This window comes from Budorcas taxicolor, chromosome 1 (assembly GCF_023091745.1).
Source record: "Budorcas taxicolor isolate Tak-1 chromosome 1, Takin1.1, whole genome shotgun sequence".
In the NCBI taxonomy this organism is placed as follows: domain Eukaryota; kingdom Metazoa; phylum Chordata; class Mammalia; order Artiodactyla; family Bovidae; genus Budorcas; species Budorcas taxicolor.
Window position 1 is genome coordinate 150,221,207 of NC_068910.1, and position 18,755 is coordinate 150,239,961.

The following is an 18,755-nucleotide window of genomic DNA, read 5'->3' on the forward strand; positions in this document are numbered from 1 at the left end:
AGTTCTAACAAACAATTTAAGGAAAAAAATCTAACAAAATATGAGGCAATGATTAAGTCCAATTTTTGTTTGTTCTGTCGCTCAGTCATGTCCAACTCTTTGCAACCCAATGGTACATTAGTACTAGCATAACAAGGGCTTCCCAGATGGCTCAGTGGTAAAGAATCTGGCTGCCAATGCAGGAGACACAGGTTTGATCCCTGGGTTGGGTATATTCCCTAGAGGAGGAAATGGAAACCCACTCTAGTAACTGGCTGGCAAACTCCTATGGAGAGGAGCCTGGGGGTCGGGGAGGGTAAAGTCCGTGGGACTGCAAAGAGTCAGACACAACCAAACACAAAAGAATCTGTTATGAAGAAAATTTACATTACCATAAGGCAAATACCAATTATTAATTTAACCCAAATGTTGTCTCAGGGGAGTGGGAACAGGGTGGGGAACCACAGTCTCACGAGACCTGTGGCTTTTCAAGATGAATCTTATAATAACTATTTGACTCCTTCAACCAGGCATGTGTTTGACCAAAATCAAATTAAAAGAATATGGCTTTGCAGAAAGTATTCACCATGTATGATTTTTTAGTGATGTCTAAAATAACTATAGGGCCACTGCTCCATCAACTGCCAGAGCATCAGTTCTCAACTTTTTTTCTCTCTGGACACACAGACAAGTGGTACTTTCACGTGGTATAATTCCATGGATATTCCCATTATTCTAACTTTAACATAATGTTTCTCGCCTGCCTAAGAAATTATATATCAGAATATAAGTGATGAGGAAATAATATTATAGGATAAATTTGGACAGTGTTTAATGTGTCAAAATTTACTATTTACAGTTATCCCAACTTTAGCCATTTTAAATAAGTAGTTAACATACCACAGGACTGATCTCAATATAATCATGTGTCACAAGCTAAATTTGAGAACCACTGGGTTATAGTAGGATTCCCAAACACAGATGTCAACCAGAGTCAGGCAAGAGAAGAAGTTGTTAGGTAATTAGAATAGGAAAAAGGAATCCAGAATGGCCGTGGTTAAAACACAAAGAAGGGAAAAGCCCTGAAAATAGAACAAAGGAAGGTTCGAGGATCTCAGGTAAAACAAGCAGCCCTCCTGGCTAGCCCAATTTACATAGGGCAGGTCCAGGGGGAAGAGGAAAAAAACATATAAAAAGAGGAGCAAGAATTGAGCTGGGGGCTTCTCTTCTCATCTTTTGGGCCGACTCGGCCTCACACCTTGAGGATGTATTTTCCTTTGCTTTCTAAATAAAACTGAGCTATAACACTGGTCTGTCCATCGCTTCTAATTTTTGCTATGGTGAGACAGAACCGAGGAAATTACACACTCTCCTGACAAAGTAAACCATGTAAACCTCTCACTTTTCCTTTTCCACACTTGATCGAGTCATGGGACGAGAGAACTTTTTTTTTTTTATTGTAAGAGAAGTAACAGAATCTGTGTGGTATTTAAAGATAATTGATTCCTTACCTTAACATCTGGTAGGGGCAAACGGCAGAGGAAAAGGCACTTACTTCCACAAAAAACCACTACTCAGCACCAATCAATTACCATGCTGGAATAGAGGTATATTCTCATCCCATCTCAACTCTACCTTACACATTTACGTCCTAATGTGAGTCCCTTGTTATCCAAGATGTAAGTCACCATAGATGTGCATCACGTCATTCATATTTCTAAGACAGTCCTGATTTGCAAAATGACTCTCCCTTTCAACTTATAATCCATGAAAATGTCCTGGAGAATGTAACATTTCAGTGTACAAAGTTCACCTTTGGCGGGAGCCAGCGTGAGGAACTCCGCCCATGGCAAAGGTCATGAGGAAGGAGGCTTCAGCATACGCAAAGGCGGGATTGAGCCTCAGGAAGCCCCCTGTTCCTGAGCATCTACCCCCAAAACCAGAGTCTGTTTTATGCTCTCACCTACACCTCTGACTTTATGGGGGGCTCTCCTCCATCACCACCTCTCTCGGAGAAGGAGTTAACTTGCAGCTCCAGTTAATAAAGATTCCTGGGCGTGACAAGAGTGTTTCAACTTACAAACTCCTCTGAAGGTTCTCTAGCCTGCCTGAGTGGGTTCGTCCGGCCACATGTGATTGTTTACAGCCTTCCAACCGTGAGAGGCATGAGATGCTTTAAAACTTTCTAAATACAGACTCTTTTGAGAAGTTAGAAAATTATTAGTATAGTATAGTGGGTTGATTAGAAATTATATTGGTGAAGGGTTTTTCATTTGTTGAGCCAATATTTGCTGCTAAATCTCCATATTCCCTGCCCTTATAATGAATATAACTAGCATATAGGAGAAATAAGTGTTAACCTTTAAGATTAATCATGTTAAACCTTAAGCTAAGTAAATTCCTTTCTTGATTGTAACCCACTACACCCTCACCCTATAGGAATGCAACTTTATTTGGAGGGTGGCGCTTGATTTAAGAAAAAATCACCCCTGGAAAAATAAGTTTCTGGTTGACTGACCGTTATCAGAAAGGGCCATAAAATGTCAGCAGGCCTCATGGCCAGAAGATGATGTAAAACCCATAAGACTTTTGTATACATTTATTTGAAGCACCTGATTTTGACAAGGGTCAGGTCTGCTGACCCCCGCGTGACTCTGTATTCATCTCTATGTCTAACAAAAAGTATATAAGCAAACCTGAAAAATAAAGAAATGGGATCAGTTTCTGGAAAGACTGATTCCCCCATGTCATTCTTTCCCCTTCTGGCTGAATTCCCATCTGGTACGTGGGTACTCTCCAAGCCTGCTAATTTTGCCTGGGCTTCTAAGATTGGACCGGGGAGGCCTCAGCGCCTCTTCTCCTTCGGGAGAATGGAAAGACGCCTGTGGCCTATGTAGGTGGTGATTGGTATTCCACGTAAACCAAGTTATTCAGCATCCTTTTCTCCACTAATTTTCCTACTACACTATCCGTTTCTAATCTCTATATATATCTGTAATTAAATAAGTTTCTTCCTAGGATGCCTACTCTGTCTCCCCTTCGAATTACCCTGGATCCACTGGGGCTGGACCCCGGCACACCTTCAAGATGGATTTTCAAAACTGGAAAATATATACAAATTTTGTATCCAACCATGTACTTAAATCTTCAGTTCAGAAAATCAGATGATCACATTTGTTATCTAATTCAACTGCAGAGGAGTTGAATAACTCTTTTTTCTTATTAGGCAATGTTGTGCTACTTGGACTAAGCTAATGCTCAGTGATTACATGGGGTTGAGATCATAGATGTTAGACTTTGCAATTCCTTTCAAGGAACTGTTTCCAATATAAGGAGATACTATCATAGAAGAAGTTCAAACAGTATTTCTGCTATGATAGTTCTGATTCTCCAGCCAGATGCCGTCACTCTCTCCCTGACCCTTCTTGGACACCCTTCCCTTATCCTTTGAGCACATGGTTAGAGTGCTCTATAAGACCAATTTTATTTATGCTGTCTTCATCCTGACATGTCTTTATATCAAGGTCTCACCCATCCTACCAAGCTCAGAGGAGGGGATGTCTGTCCTTATGTCTAAAGATCACAGTCTTTATTTCCTCTGGGTGCCATCCCCACAATCATCCTTCCTCCACATTGAAAGTGCCCCCCCTGTGTCTTCATCCATGTTCAGGGTTCCTGTGCCTTCAGTTCAGTTCAGTTCAGTCACTCAGTCATGTCCGACCCTTTGCAACCCCATGAATCACAGCATGCCAGGCCTCCCTGTCCATCACCAACTCCCGGAGTTCACTCAGACTCACGTCCATCGAGTCAGTGATGCCATCCAGCCATCTCATCCTCTGTCGTCCCCTTCTCCTCCTGCCCCCAATCCCACCCAGCTTCAAACAAAAGTAAATAAAGTTTTCATTCTACCCTATTCCTTCTTCTAGTACTGCTCAATCTCTTCCTTCCCCTTCTCATCCTTTACCTGTCTTTACATTAGTCCTCCTAGGATTATGTTAACCCTTCTTGCCTTTCATTTGGCTCCAATTATGACAATAGTCTGGAGAAGGGAATGGCTACCCACTCCAGTATTCTTGTCTGGAGAACTCCCATGGACAGAGGAGCCTGGCAGGCTACAATCCATGGGGTCACAAAGAATCAGACATGATTGAGTGACTAACACATTTTCATGACTATAGTAATGGAAATAAGTAACTCATTAAACTCACACTCTTATTAAACTTAGTTTTCAAAATACTTTCATAAACATTTGTCTTTTGAACCTCACACTAACCCTGTGAAATAAGTAGGACAATAATTATCTTCCCTTTATAAAAGAAACTGAATTTCTGGGATATTAAGACATTTACCCAAGGTATTACAGTCAGTAGGTGGCACAGGAATTTGAACTGGATTCACTGAGTTGTGGTCTAGTGACTTTCCACTGTTCAGTTATTTCTGAGGCTGTCAATTCCAAAGCTACTAGAGATCTTCTTGTCAACACCAATGATATATATACATATACATATATACATATACATATATATATATATATATATATATATATATATATATATATATATTGGTCCTTTTACCCTTTGGTTTTTTGGTTGTTGCAGTAGTGATGATTTGCAATTTTTTTCTATTGCCTTTGACTAATTTTAAAATACTTAAAACCTCATTTGTTCTTTTAAAATCTCTTCCCTTAGGTTTCAGGATACTTCAATTTTTAGATTATTTTTCTAGTTCATTAATCATTTTTCCTCTTTCTCCTTTTCTGTACCCCTTTTCCAGATGTAAAAATTTTCTAATACTCAACTTTTACTTTTTACTTTTACTTTTTAGGTCTCTTCCTTGCGAATTCATGGTTTTACACAGATGACTCCATGTCTGTTTCTAAATTAGAAGCTTGAAGATATTTAAATTTTGTCCAGCTTTTCTTCTCTTAGGCCACCTTTCACTAAGTTCTGTGGTCTGTCTGCTCTTTGTGTCCTCATTACTACCACCCACCTCCAGGAGCTCACTACCCCCTCATGACCAGATGATCTTCCCTACAAAATTTTAATACCCTATCCAGTTTTCCTAACAATGGCCATTTAAATTCTTTCCTTTCAGTCGTCTTGCACACTTCTGCCAAATATTCGCCTTAATAAAATGTTTCCTTAGTGGCACTATCTCCTCAAGAATATCTATAAAGCCAAGCATGATCTAAGTCCTTCTATGTAAGGTTCTTTGATGAGGATACAGTCAGTCAGTTCAGTCGTTCAGTCATGACTGACTCTTTGCAACACCATGGACTGCAGTATGCCAGGCTTCCCTGTCCATCACCAACTCCTAGAGCTAGCTCAAACTCATGGATACAAAGTTACTGCTTAAAGTGGCTCATGTGATAAGTCCTATTACTATCAAGACTTATAGACACGGAAGAGATTACTGTTAGAAGGAACTTATCAACCAGATGGGCAGGGGAAGGTGAAAGGAAGCAAGAACACATGTACTTAGGCACAAGGTAGGGAAGAAAGTTATCTTGAGGGTAGCTTCAGGTTAAAGGTGGGGGTAGCCAGTCTATGGTCTTAGATCCTATTCTTTAAGAGGTACTAAAACAAGACAGAAAAAAGCTATATTTAACAGAACGGCTCTCAAGGAAGGGACTGTATATGGTTAGAGGAACTTCTCTGATAAGCCACTTGAGCTGGGGATGAGGGAGTGGTAAGACTCTCAAGGGGTGGGCCTAAGACTTCATAAGGATGGGTTGATTAGCAGCAGATTCTGTGTGATTAGGGCTTCCCTGGTGGCTCAGAGGTTAAAGGGTCTGCCTGCAATGCAGGAGACCTGGGTTCAATCCCTGGGTCAGGAAGATCTCCTGGAGAAGGAAATGGCAACCCACTCCAGTATTCTTGCCTGGAGAATCCCATGGACAGAGGAGCCTGGTGGGCTACAGTCCACGGGGTCACAAAGAGTCAGACACAACTTCACTTTCACTTTCTGTATGATTATAAAGGGTGGCAATGTTGGAGCAGAACAAGTTGGTCAGAACGTAGGCACAAGGCAAGAGTCCTGCCACTAGAGAGCCTGCTTTTCTGCTTCTCCCACACACTGATGTATGTTGACCAAATAATGGTTTGCAGGAGCAACTGGTTACCACCCTATCTGAGATGCTTACACTGGATCAGAAATGTTAAGATGTTTAGGATACCTACAGTTGAGGGTATTATGTAGTGGAATGCTGATAAATATTCGATGATTGAGTCTCTGGAAGAAAAAATAAAAACCCAACTAATTTCTAGTGTTTGCTGGTGTCTATGGAAAGCTATGACAAACCTAGACAGTGTGTTGAAAAGCAGAGACATTATTCTGATGACAAAGGTTCATACAGCCAAGTTTATGGTCTTCCTAGTGGTCATGTATGGTAGTGAGAGCTGTACAATAAAGAAGGAGCACTGAAGAACTGATACCTTTGAACTATGGTGCTGGAGAAGACTCCTGAGAGTCCCTTGGACAGCAAGGAGATCAAACCAGTAAATCTTGAGGGAAATCAACTCTGAATACTCACTGGAAGGACTTATGTTGAAGGTGAAACTCCAGTATTTTGGTCATCTGATGTGAACAGCTGACTCATTGGAAAAGTACCTGATGCTGGGAAAGATTGAAGGCAGAAGGAGAAGAGGGCATCAGAGAATGAGATAGCTGGATGGAATCACCAATGGAATGGACATGAACTTGGGCAAACTTTGGGAAATGATGCGGGGCAAGGAGGCCTGGTGTGACGCAGTCCATGGGGTTGCAAAGAGTCGGACATGACTGGGTGACTGAATAGTAAAATGGTATAAATACTTCTCCATGGCTGATTTTAAGCCACCAGCATGACACTGTGACATCACTAAATGTGGAGCTGAGAAGAGATGTGCACAGTCTGCTCTCACAAGCTGTTGTGGCCTAGCATACCACCAGTTCATGAGTGTGGCTGGGAAAGAGGTGAGAAAAGTCAACTGAACTAAGTCATGGTGGAACCAACATGCCAAGTTTTAAACTACAGACTTTATGCCATGCTAAAGGGAAGCTATCAAAGGTTTTAAAGCAAGGGTATAATATGCTTATGTTTGAAATTTAGGAAAAGTCTCTCCAGTGGATCCAAATTCATTCTTCCCTTATCATAGTTTAATCAAAGCATATTCACACACATATTTTTTAAATATGCCAAACAAAAGGTTATTCTCATAATCATGAAAATTTGTTTTCAATACAAAATTTAAACTTCTTTTAAAAAATTGAGAGGAAATAATGTTAATAGAAAATTTATTTAAAATTGCTAAGTAAGCATATGCGGGTCAGGAAGCAACAGTTAGAACTGGACATGGAACAACAGACTGGCTCCAAATAGGAAAAGGAGTACGTCAAGGCTGTATATTGTCACCCTGCTTATTTAACTGATATGCAGAGTGCATCATGAGAAACACTGGGCTGGAAGAAGCACAAGCTAGAATCAAGATTGCCGGGAGAAATATCAATAACCTCAGATATGCAGATGACACCACTCTTATGGCAGAAAGTGAAGAGGAACAAAAAAGCCTCTAGATGAAAGTGAAAGAGGAGAGTGAAAAGTTGGCTTAAAGCTCAACATTCAGAAAATGAAGATCATGGCATCCAGTCCCATCACTTCATGGCAAATAGATGGGGAAACAGTGGAAACAGTGTCAGACTTTATTTTCTGGGGCTCCAAAATCACTGCAGATGGTGACTGCAGCCATGAAATTAAAAGATGCTTACTCCTTGGAAGAAAAGTTATGACCAAACTTGATAGCATATTCAAAAGCAGAGACATTGCTTTGCCAACAAAGGTCCATCTAGTCAAGGCTGTTTTTTCCAGTGGTCATGTATGGATGTGAGAGTTGGACTGTGAAGAAAGCTGAGTGCTAAAGAATTGATGCTTTTGAACTGTGGTGTTGGAGAAGACTCTTGAAAGTCTCTTGGACTGCAAGGAGATCCAACCAGTCCATTCTGAAGGAGATCAGCCCTGGGATTTCTTTGGAAGGAATGATGCTAAAGCTGAAACTCCAGTACTTTGGCCATCTCATGCAAAGAGTTGACTCATTGGAAAAGACTCTGATGCTGGGAGGGATTGGGGGCAGGCGGAGAAGGGGATGACAGAGGATGAGATGGCTGGATGGCATCACTGACTCAATGGACGTGAGTCTGAGTGAACCCGGGATTTGGTGATGGACAGGGAGGCCTGGCGTGCTGCGATTCATGGGGTCACAAAGAGTCAGACACGACGAGCAACTGAACTGAACTGAACTGAAGCATATTGGAAGTTTTATGGTCACTAGTAATAATAAAGCAATTTCAAATGATGATATGCCATTTCATATGTTAGACTGAAAGCTATTTAAAAGGAGGGCAATTACCAGTGTTAGCAAAGGTAATGGGAGATGACAATTCTAGTACACTGTTGATTGAACTGGAAATTATCAAAAAGTTTCTGTAGGGCTGTTTGGTAATATATATATATGTGTGTGTGTGTATATAAATTTTTATATATAAATATAGTGTATCTGACAAATAGGAATAATTCTGTGTCAGGACTTACACTTCTAGGAATTATCCTAAGGAGACAGTTTTATAAATTCTATAAACTGCAGCACTGTTTTTAATAGCAAAAAGAAACTGGAAATAGCATATAAAGCTAGGTGATTAGTTCAATTTTATATGCCATATGTTTATATTGGATTACTAACCATTAAAAAATATAATGTAGCTATATTTTTATATAGAAAATGTTTCTAAACTCTAATTGTTATTAAGTGAAAATCAGGTCATATAATACATTCATAAATACACATTTTGAAAGAACATGCAAAGAGTAATGATTATGCATGAGAAATAGAGTATAAAGATTTTTAATTTTCTTATTTGTATGTTCTATTTTTTCTATAATGAATATAAATTACTTATGTATATTATCCTCTGAGCTTTAACTAATGGTCAACATAAGTAATAGTCATATAGTGATTCTGTTTCTTCCACAAAATTGATATCTGTACATTACTTACTTAAGAGCAAACACATATAACATGTGACTATAGTGAGTAATATTCCAAAGGATATCTAAAAGTAAACTTAACTCATTGGATCCTTACAATAATCCTATGAGCTGGCAAGGAAACAGAAACACAGTGAATGAGTAATTGCCCAAGGTCACACAGCTGGTAATTAATAAAGCTGACATTCAAACCCAGGCAGTCCAGTTATAGTGATGAAGCTCTTTACCATCATACCATACTGACTCATATCTAAACTGATTTATAATTCCTTACCTGAAGATTAGGACTAATAACATTACCTATCACATGGGCTTGCCATTGGGTATAACTGAAATCAAGTATGAAAAAAGTTAGTTTAATGCTTGGCACATTAGAGTTAATAAGTGCTAGGTATTAAAGAGAAAACTGGTAATACTACTAACCAGACCTCAAACACCACCACCAATTCAACTTTATTTATTCCCATGCTGCTCCAAGATATACTCTCTGCTTTATTTCAATGAGTCCCTCAAATACATCAAACTCATTCCATGTCAATCTCATGTTTCAACTCATGCTGTTGGTCTCCCTGAAGTCAGGTGACTAGACTTATCCAAATCACATTGGGTCTTGAAAGCCTCGCTCTGGTCCTCTCTCCAATTATTCCAGCACTTTATTACATTACACTATTTAATAAAAATGAGGCAATTAATATATAATTATCTGCTAGTTTTTCTATCCAACAATACAGCAAGCTCTGAGAAAGCAAGGATGAATGGATTCAAGGATTCCCCTGAATCCCTTTGGTTATCTCCAACCCTAGTAGGATAAGACTTAGGTATTTAACTTATAGTTGCTTCACCTTTTCACTTAGTCATAGGAATATACCCATAAAAGTAGAAATCCACAATTTATCTAAGTTTCCTAACAGCTTCTTTCCAGAAGAAAAAGATAAATCATAATATCAAAATCAGGAGATGACTGACAAGCAAATGCAAATCCAGATAAGCATATACAATTTATAATTGCTACTAATATATAACATATTTGGAGAAGGCAATGAAAACACACTCCAGTACTCTTGCCTGGAAAATCCCATGGATGGAGGAGCCTGGTAGGCTGCAGTCCATGGGGTCGCTAAGAGTCAGACACAACTGAGCGACTTCACTTTCACTTTTCACTTTCATGCATTGGAGAAGGAAATGGCAACCCATTCCAGTGTTCTTGCCTGGAGAATCCCAGGGACAGGGGAGCCTGGTGGGCTGCCGTCTATGGGGTCGCTCAGAGTCGGACACAACTGAAGCAACTTAGCAGCAGCAATATATAATATTAATTAGTAAATATACACCATGAGTAATATCATAATTAAGAATAGCTATAAACATTTATTGGCTTCCCTGGTGGCTCAGAGGTTAAAGCCTCTGCCTGGAATGCAGGAGACCCAGGTTTGATCCCTGGGTTGGGAAGATCCCCTGGAGAAGGAAATGGCAACCCATTCCAGTACTCTTGCTTGGAGAATCCCATGGACGGAGGAGCCTGGTGGGCTACAGTCCACAGGATCGCAAAGAATCAGACGTGACTGAGCGACTTCACTTCACTTCACTTCATAAACATTTATTGGATGTCTTCTTTGTGCCAAGCACTGTACCAAATGGTTTATAGATACTACAGATCTTCCTCACAACTCTAGTATTAATAAAAATGGTCTTTCTTAAAAAAATGGCAGATGATAAAGGTTAAAAATTGCCTGGTAGAGCTGAGAATCAAATATAGTTTGATCTGATACCAAAGTATGCTGGTTTTTTTTTTTTTTTTTGTATATCTCCCTTCCTCCCATGTTCTTTTAAAAGGTTGCAATTTAGGACTTATTTTTTCTATTTCTTCAAATACCAATGAAGGCTACCTAACCTGTCCAAATCTGCCTTTTTGAAAATTAGGGTCACTATAAAGCACTATATTTCAGATATTCTCCCAGGAAATTTAGTTATAATAATACCAGAGACTTTTCCTTTTAAGGGAATCCTTCATTAAAGACAGTCCCATGTTCTGGCTGTTACCAGGAAGCTCTTGATATCTATGATTATTAGAGTTATTAGGGATTCCAAAGAGCACAAGTTGTCCTGCAGTCAAGAACAGAATGAAAAGTCTGAGATAACTTTTTAGAAAAAGTGTATCTTGTGAATAAGATGGTGAAACCAAAAATACTATCACCTAGAGTCTGTTCTATGGATGACTTTATATCCCAGTATTTCAACCTAAGGCACTGAGCTGTAAATAGAGGCAGAAGAAGTTAGAGGAAAGAGTCCAAGCAGCCCACAAGAAAGTTGCTGATTTCGTCTCTGAGTGCATTCCCCCACTTCTACGATGTGTCCTCACATTCCCTCAGCCCTATACCCTGAGCCACCCCTGTACCACTTCAGCTGGATTCTCCCAAACTAAGCAATTACATGGAACAGATCGCAAAACTTTTACTTTCTTAATATGGAAACTTCTGATAAGAGACCCATATTTCTGATAATCATCAACAGCCATAAACAGATATAGCCTGCACTTATTAATAACTTTCACCATCTTCAAACCACATTTGTAAGTCTGAGCTCATTACAAGGTTGATTTTCCACATCAGGAAATGTGTATTTCCTCACTCTATTTGCTTTGCACTTTTTCTAAGATGTCTTTGATGTAGCAACTAAATGTTTAATATGAAATAAATATTTCAGGAAAAAGGCAGCTATTTTAAAGATGTGGCTGTTAGTTCTGTGTGATATGAACTTTTCTAAGTTTTTTAAACTTAAAAGTCCTTGTTACATGGTTTTTATTATTTGAGTAAATTTTATAATGAATATGATAATATTCACTATTTTTCTATAGGCATAATAGAATATGTAATTCATTTTCATGCAGTTAAAATTCATTACAGATTGGCACTTTAGGACTTAAAATCTTTTCTAAAAAATAACCTTTGTAAAAATCCAAAAGCCTTCCCTCCTCCTTCAATAAATGTTGGCTTTTGTTATTTTTTTATAAGCTGCATATTGAATTTCCCAGGCTGTGTTTCTGAACAGCAATCTACTGAAAAAAAGTGCAATTATTTTTTTTCACTCAAACATGCATTTGAGAGAAATGAGTAGATCAGATAAAGAGCTGAGATGCTATTCAACTCAACCTTGAGTCACTCTGTCTCTTTAAAAAAAAAGGGTGGCAAAATCAATACAAACCAATAATAACTTCACATTTGTGGAAGCAACATGAATGGCTCTCCAAAATATTGAGACACATCCAAGTACATTTTCGTAGAGCTGATATTTATCAGAAGTCATTTGCCCTCAAGCAGATGCTCCCTTTCATTGTGCTCCTGTCACAAATGACTAAGATTTATGACAGACAATTACAGCATCTGCAGTTAGCAGCCTTATAATCAGCACCATTATTTAACGATTGGTGCAATAAACTGACTCCTGTTACTGTTTATCAGATATCAGTCAGTTCTGGCCATTTTCTTCAGCTCCCAAATCACAGTATGGGGCAGGCACTGCCTTTTAATGGCTAGGCAGAAGCAGGAGCATTTTCACATTTTTTACAGACTGCCGAGGGAAAGAAAAAAGCAACCAATTACATGTATGTTTGGTGCCCTCTCATTTGAGATGCCCATGTATGTAACTATCTCTATACAGTCCTAAACCTCTTGTAGGAGGGAAAAAAACAACTAATTTTTTCTTTTACTGTGAAGACTTTATATTTTTTAAAAAACAATAAAAAAAAACTTTTGTCTTTTAAAAAAATTCTCTGTTTAAATTTGCATACCTTGTCCAAGCATAAAATGTTGGTTTACTAGGTCCAGTGTTTCTTCTTATAGGATGGTTTCAGCTCGCCTTTTACAACTGGAAAAGCAGCTATTATCCCTTGAAAATATTTGTCAAGGAGCAAGATTTTCCCCCAAACTCTGTGATGCTTCATTCAGTATTATAGATACAACAGAGTTAAGCTTTTCATCAGTCAAAATCCTGCACATAAGAGATGTTATATGTGTGTGTTTAGCAGTCACTTATATACTAAGGAATTCTACCTTTCTAAATATACAAACATCGTATGTACCATTTAAAGTCCTTCCACAAGAAATATCCCACATCTGTGTACAGACATGGTGGTGGGCAACAATTCACAGGCTATTTGGAAGACAAGATTTCAGTTTAATGTGGGAAGTGGTATAAAGATGTGAATTTACTGTCAACATAGAAAAGCTTATGAAAGCTTCTATAGATGTGCAAGTGTGAAATTATTTAGAGGGGAAAAAGAGCCAGACCTTTCTGACTACTATCTTTTGTCACTTTTTCCATAACCACAAAAGCTAAGTTTCTCATTTATGTCAAAAAAGCATTTCATCCAATGACTTTCATCATATATAGGTAATACAGACAAAAATACTGATGAAGATGCCTTTGTAATGTAAGGTCTATGTTCCATTCACAAAGTTACATGCTCCTCTTAAGAAAAATATGACACTGAAGATCAAACTAATGGATTCTTTTAGTTAAAAAATATTAAGTGGCCCCACATTTCCCTTCCAAAAATATGCATAAGGGGCTTCATGTAGTCAATGTAAAATTGGTTACTTTCTAAATTGAAACTTTCACAAATGCTTCAGAGACCTTCACAAACTAATCCTCAGAATTCCACACAAGGTTTCAGCAGGTGAATGGTCAGAGTGAGAGCTCTTAGACTTGAAGTTACAAAGACCTTTGGTGTCATTTCATGAGACTCACTCATTTGAGAGATGGTGAGGGTAAGAGTGGGCTTCCTAGGTGGCATTAGTGGTAAAGAACCTGCCTGCCAATGTAGGATATGTGGATTTGATCCCTGGGTTGGGAAGATTCCCTGGAGGAGGGCATGGCAACTCACTCCAATATTCTTGCCTGGAGAATTCCATAGACAGAGGAGCCTGGCAGGCTACAGTCCATGCAGTTGCTGAGTCAGACAGAACTGAAGCAACTTAGCACACAGCATGCACAAGGGTAAGAATAACAGAATAAAGTGATTTTTGCCAGAGCACAGAGCTAAGTGTTGTCATAACTGTGATTAAAACCCCAAACTATGACTTGATTAGCAAGTGAAATCAGTTTCTGTGAAGTCCCACCTCCTCTCTCTATGCTTCTGATAGAAACCAGTCTTCTGGCTCTGCTAAGTCAAGCCCTACTTTGGGCATTCTGTGCCCAGTCCTCGGAAAGAGTGCTATGCCCTTTGACATGAGGAAGAAAATTTCCTATAAATCTGCTATATACTTACTTCCCTACTTCAGGATCTGAAGCCAGAAAAGAAATAATCAGTCATTCAAATAATTCCATCAGTGGGTACCAGAGTTAACTCAAGTTATTGGCTTGTTTAAAGTTTTCTAACATAGCAATTTGGCATCCCTAGTGGCTCAGATGTAAAGAATCTGCCTGCAATGCAAGAGATATGGGTTCAATCCCTGGGTCGGGACGATTCCCTGGAGAAGGGAATGGCTACCGACTCTAGTATTTTGGCCTGGGTAATTCCATTGATTGCACAGTCCATGCGGTCACAAAGAGTCAGACACAACAGAGTGACTTTCACTTTGTTCTTTGTTAGGGTTTTTTTTTTTTTTAACTATTTTGCATAAATGATTGCAAAGTCACACAAAAACTATTTTTGTGCCACCACATTATAGATGTGCCACCAATTTGGCAGTATTGAATAAGTCAAAGAATTTTTATAATTAAAAAGAATCCACTACCAATGTTTCTTTGTTGGTGATGTACAGAAATATATTAATGCACAGATTGGTCATTCATTCCATTGTAGCTAAGTATTAAGGTACTGGGAAAGTACTTAGAATGCATCAAAGAAATTGCTATATTTTCTATCTAGAAAGTGAAGTCGCTCAGTCGTGTCTGACTCTTCGCAACCCCATAGATTGTAGCCTACCAGGCTCCTCCCTCCATGGGATTCTCCAGGCAAGAGTACTGGAATGGGTGGCCATTTCCTTCTCCAGGGGATCTTCCCAACCCAGGGATCAAACCTGGGTCTCCTGCATTCCAGGCAGAGGCTTTAACCTCTGAGCCACCAGGGGCTTATTCTCTATCTATGTCCTACCCTTTTCTGCTGGGTTAGAGGGACAAATTATCCTGCCTACAGCAAGTCACTGTCCTTGGAAGCCAATGACAGAACTCTCAGCACTGCAGGTTATTAGCAGGTTTTCCTGAGAGGCTGGATCCAGGTTGACAATATTTATGCAAACACAAGCAGGTAACACTTCAGTAACACACCTGAACACCAAGGTCAAGTGCATAGCTAATGGCCACAATAGGCCCCAATAAATCTGACTGCTACTTAGTACAAAAATAGTGGCAGAAGGACATTTTTCTTCAAGACTTTTATCTAAGGCTGTCTGGGGCAGAAGGGGGGACAAGGAGCACACAAAGAAAACAATGCATTGTCATTGTGCCACTGAGATTTTGCCAGAGGCCTTCACTTCTGAACGTTCCTAATTTATCCTATGGAGGTAAGAATGAGAGAACACACATAAAGCAATGAGCACTGTGAGGGGCACAAAGCATTGCTGCTTAAATATTAGCTGCTATCAATATTATTGTTGCTATTTGTACATGAGATTTCAGACTAAATTCCTTGCAAGTATAAATTTGAACTTTAGAATCAGGTTCAATAAATAATTCCCCATCCTCAACTAAGGTATATAGCTTGTCACATCAATCCTAGCAAATGTACCTTAACATACCTTACATATGTACTTACATAAAAATGTACCTACATACCTTATCTACCAATAGATACATCTAAATAATGGGTCAGTTTTCATTCCAATCCCAAAGAAAGGCAATGCCAAAGAATGATCAAACTACTGCACAATTGCACTCATCTCACATGCCAGCAAAGTAGTGCTCAAAATTCTCCAAGTGAGGCTTCAACAGTATGTGAACCAAGAACTTCCAGATGTTCAAGCTGGATTTAGGAAAAGCAGAGGAATGAGAGATCAAACTGTCAGCATCTGTTAGACGATAGAAAGGAGAGAGTTCCAGAAAAATATCTACTTCTGCTTTATTGACTACCCCAAAGCCTTTGACTCTGTGGATAACAAACTGTGGAAAATTCTTCAAGAGATGGGAATACCAGGCCACCTGACCTGCCTCCTGAGAAATCTGTATCCAGGTCAAGATGCAATAGATAGAACTAGACATGGAACAACAGACTGGTTCCAAACTGGAAAAGTTCATCAAGGCTGTATATTGTCACCTTGCTTATTTGATTTATATGCAGAGTTCAGTTCAGTTCAGTCACTCAGTCGTGTCCGACTCTTTGCGACCCCATGAATCGCAGCATGCCAGGCCTCCCTATCCATCACCAACTCCCGGAGTTCACTCAGACTCATGTCCATCATGTGAAATGCCAGGCTAGATGAAGCACAAACTGGAATCAAGATTGCTGGGAGAAATATCAATAACCTCAGATATGCAGAGGACACCACACTTATGGCAGAAAGTGAAGAAGAACTAAAGAGCTTCTTGATTAAAGTGAAAGAGGAGAGTGAAAGGCTGGCTTAAAACTCAATATTCAGAAAACTAAGATCATGGCATCTGGTTCCATCACTTCATGGCAAATAGATGGGGAAACAATGGAAACAGTGACAGACTTTATTTTGGGGGGCTCCAAAATCACTGCAGATGGTGACTGCAGCTATGAAATTAAAAGAGGCTTGCTCCTTGGAAGAAAAGTTATGGCCAACCTAGACAGCATATTCAAAAGCAGAGATATTACTTTGCCAACAAAGGTCCATCTAATCAAAGTTATGGTTTTTCTGGTAGTCATGTATGGATGTGAGAGTTGGACCATAAAAAAAGCTGAGTGCTGAAAAATTGATGCTTTTGAACTGTGGTATTGGAGAAGACTCTTGAGAGTCCCTTGGACTCCAAGGAGATCCAACCAGTCAATCCTAAAGGTGATCAGTCCTGGGTGTTCATTGGAAGGACTGATGCTGAAGCTGAAACTACAATACTTTGGCCACCTGATATGAAGAACTGATTCACTGGAAAGGACCCTGATGCTGGGAAAGACTGAAGGCAGGAGAGAAGGGGTCGACAGAGGTTGATATGGTTGGATGGCATCACTGGCTACTCAATGGACATGAGTTTGAGCATGCTCCAAAAGTTGGTGATGGACAGGGAAGCCTGGTGTCCTTCAGTTCATGGGGTTGCAAAGAGTTGAACATGACTAAGTGACTGAACTGAACTGAATAGGAATATAAATATATATTTACAGTTGACCCTGTAATATATATTTACAGTTATATATGTATACTGCATATATATATGCAGTTGACCCCTGAACAACATAGGGGTTTAGAGGTGCCAGCCTTCCTTGCAGTCAATTATCCAGCTTTTACCTCAGCAGTTCTACATCCACAGATTCAATCAACTATGGATTGTGTAGTACTGTAGTATATACTATGAAAAAACTCCACAGATAAGTGAACCGGTGAAGTTAAAACCTTTGCTGTTTAAGGGTCAGCTGTACATATATATATGCATACACACACACATAATTATTATTTTTGCACTGTATTGACTTTGGTTTGGTTCCATTGTAAACAAAAAAAATCTAGATTTTTAGAACAGAGAAAACATGACAATATTACAAAGTACATGCTTTCACTTTTCTATTTAGTAATAATATTTCTCAGAATCACAATGGGGCTGTGACTATGATAAAATTCTTTTTCTTTTATCCTAACACAGAATATATACCTTGAACTTCTCATTATCTCCATTTTCCCTAGTTTTTCACAACCATCTATCCATAAAAATAAGGTTGAAGTGAGGAGAAAAAGACCCATTGCTCCCCTGTAGAATCAAATATCTCCTAAGCATACAAGTTGTTGAACAGCAAAATGAAATCAAATGGCAGTGATGAAAAGACAGGCAGTCAAGAGTGCCATTCGGCACATTTCATGAAAAATGAAGAATCTAGAGAGAAAATACTTTGGACACTCTGGGTTCTAGTTCAGGTCCACACTTATCATCTATGTGACTTTGAACAAGTTACATAATCCCTCAGAGCCTATATGCAAAAATATGACAGCAGTAATACCTACATTGTTCTTTTGAGTAATTAAATTAGCCAACATATATAAAGTGATTAGCCAAGATTTGCCATGTAATAAGCATCCATTAAATGTTTTTTCTTACATATAAAGTGCTACCAGCTTTGCTTTCATCACTGTGTTTTTCTAAGAAAGTATGAAATGTCTAATAATCAAGTCTTGATCTGTTCTAGAAACATGGGTTCAACAGCAGGAAATCAATTAGACATAGGTAACATTTATGGGAAAAATTTTGAAAATTAAGGGAAAATTTGTATTTTCTCCAAAAGCAACTTTTTTGAAAAAAAAAAAATGAATCTACAAATCAATTCCATTAATTTAATTCCACTGCAGGTATTGCCCAAGCATCAGCCTTTGCAGTAACAGTGGTGGTAATCACTTCAGTGTTGAAAGGTGGCAATTTTTCCATATATAACTTAGCTAAATATAAAGTAGAATCTTTATGAAAAGCATTTTAAATTTCATACTGCTATTTATCTGATATTCTTAGATGTTGTATTATTTTAGTGCCTACTTCTAAGGATTGATTTCCTACATCCAGTGACACTTTCACAACTTGGAGTAAGGCCAGAATATAGAAAATTATTTTCCTTGCAGAAAAGGGAATAAAATAAATTATTTTTATTTCATATCTAAAGCTCATT